Here is a 2634-nt window from a genome sequence, read left to right as displayed (position 1 = left end):
GAAAGACTGATGCAAACTAGAACTTGGGTTTCAGAGGGCCATGAGAACACTTATAGATGGGTTTTATACTGCCATTTCATCGTCTTCATTTGATTTGTAGTCACAATTACATACTAAATAAATGGGGACTGTGGCGGGCCAGTAGGGGGTGTTCCTGTGTTGAGCCACCCACCTCACTGCGCCCGACCACCTTCCACGCTCCGAGTGCCTCCCTGGGGGCGCCTCATGTCTGGCCGACCCCCTTCCTGGAGCACACCCACTAGCCTGGGGGTTCCACTGCCACCACCCAGGGCTGGGCTTGATTCTGGCTCTGTGCACCTTGGGAAACACAGGCCTAGTAGCCCTCGAGGGTACTTGATTCAATTCAAGAACTTCGGATGCTTCCCGCAGGTCAGAAGGACAAGTAGTGCTCTCCCTTAGTTAGCTGAACCAAGGTGACTCCAAGGCATAATCTAGACCCACTCCCAATAAGTCTCCAACACTAGGTACAAAGGAGAACTTTATTGGTTACAAGGGGTAGGGTTGGAATAGGGTACAGGGTAGAGCAATATCAGAGAAATCCCATAGAGCAAACTCCCATGGCTGGGTAGCCTTTGATCACACAACTGAGTTACGGCAAGCTATATATCTAGTTAGATCTCAGGTAGCTTACTCACAAGTATCATCCAGAGACAAGTGGACATTCCCTCTGGGGGCAGGCAGTTCATTGATCATGAGTTTTGAGAGAGAGAGCAAGTTTCAGATGGTCCAGCTCTTCTTTCTCTCTGAGTCTTCCTCATGGCTGCTCTGGTCAAGGGTGACATGTCTGTGGTCCTGAACAGCCTGCCCTCAGAATCAGCAGATAACTATGATGCCTTTAAAAATGCTGTGTGTTCAAGATTCAGGTTAGGACTGGATTATTTCTGGAAAAAATTCTGGAATACCATCCCACAACCTGGGAAGACAATGACCGATTTTGCGGCCCAGGTGTGGGACTCCTTAAATGGGCAGACGGAGCCAAGGCTGACAATAGAGAGAAGGCGCTAAACCTCATAGCGCTGGACCAATTTTATCACCACTGTCTGAGGGAGTTTAAAACCCTAGTCAAAGACAGGGCCCCCAAAACCATCCAAGAGACTGCTGAAATTGCGGACCAGCTGTTGCTAAATCACGAGGGGCTGGACAAGAAGCCTCCCTACTTTGGGAAGGAACAGAAAGGGTTCCAAAAAGGAGAGAAGGGGGTCGACCAGACATGAGGCGCCCCCAGGGAGGCACTCGGAGCCTGGAAGGTGGTCGGGCGCAGTGAGGTGGGTGGCTCAATGCAGGAGCACCCCCTACTGGCCCGCCACAGGGACACTCGTTTCTGTAGCGGTTGAGTGGTAGGCCGGGAAACAGCAGGTGGGTATTGGAGTAGAATTAGGCACAGAAGCGTATCTATTAAACCAAGATTACTTTACTTACACTGTCGATGGACACAGCGTAGGCAAAGAGTTAACTTCAGGTACAGTTGCAAACCGGACGAGAGCTCTATAAACCGAGGTGAAATGTCCGTGAACAATTCAACAAGCATGCAGGACACGGAGTACAACAATTCAACGAGCATGCAGGACACGGGGTACGTCGGGAAAGTCAATGACGGGGAGTCGTTGGTGGTTGATCAGTCCGCCAAGTTCACTCTGAGATGGGTGCAGAGTTTTCCGACTTGGGCAGAAACTGCTCTAACTTTTATACGGCTAGCGAGCCGATTGCTAGTCACCATGTAGGAATAATTTAGAACCGGCCAATAATGGTGTGCATATTTGCATAAGGATGGCGGGAACTTTTCTGCATCGGGGTTCTCCACCGCAGTGGAAAATTCCGCTGTGCCGAGGCACTTAACTACTGGGTTCTGACATGCCCCCTTGCCGATGGCACAGCTGGAATTGGAGCACATGCATGTCGTTTAAATCGTCATCATCTCTCTCGGGGGGTACATATGGTAAACGGGTATATACAAAAGCATACAGTGAAAAAAGTTCTTCCTCAATGGAACGAATTAAATAATAACCAATGCAAACACAAATACACATAAGTATATTAGTTATAAAAAGTTCAATTATGAGGACTTCGGTAGGTGTCATGGTGAAGTCACACGTCAGGCCCCCGCGTCTCCGGTACTCTTCTTCTCTATCTCTCTCCTTCTCTCTCTCTCTCTCTCGGGGTTTCCCTCTGCCATGCATTTTGGGTTTCGGACAAAAAAAATTGTAAAGAAAAATTCCTTAGAACAGTTAATTAACTTATACTACAGTGTTTATATGGAACCGCGCGCGCGAGGGGACAGCCAATTGGATTTTTTCGCTGCTTCCCGCTTTCTTTAAAACACACGATACAGGTGCTCGGGCACGGTCCCGCTCTGGACGATTCTCTCTCTCATGCTCACGGACACAACCGACGCGGAAAAGGGATGACGATCCACACAAGCTCACCCGACGCGAACCTCTGGCGTTGTGTGGTTTTGTCCGCGCTCAGCAAGATGAGAACGTCGTGGATTCGTCGTCTGGCTCTTTTGGATATTGGAAACCTAGTTCATATGCTAGTTGCCATTGGCCCGCGTCTCCCAGGATTTGTAGCTGCCGTTTAGTGAGCCTAGAATGGTGTAGGAGGAATCCAAACATG

At 49.4% G+C, this 2634-nt stretch overlaps 1 protein-coding gene across 11 annotated transcripts in view; it reads left to right on the top strand.

The window, feature by feature from the left end:
- XDH (xanthine dehydrogenase) overlaps window positions 1-2634 on the top strand; it is an 86202-nt gene that overhangs the window by 66927 nt on the left and 16641 nt on the right. The gene's annotated exons all lie outside the window — the stretch shown is intronic.

The sequence above is a fragment of the Alligator sinensis genome, unplaced genomic scaffold (genome assembly GCF_000455745.1).
Source record: "Alligator sinensis unplaced genomic scaffold, ASM45574v1 scaffold138_1, whole genome shotgun sequence".
Taxonomy (NCBI): domain Eukaryota; kingdom Metazoa; phylum Chordata; order Crocodylia; family Alligatoridae; genus Alligator; species Alligator sinensis.
The sequence above is the reverse complement of the archived record's forward strand: the minus strand, read 5'-3'. Positions and strand labels throughout refer to the sequence as shown.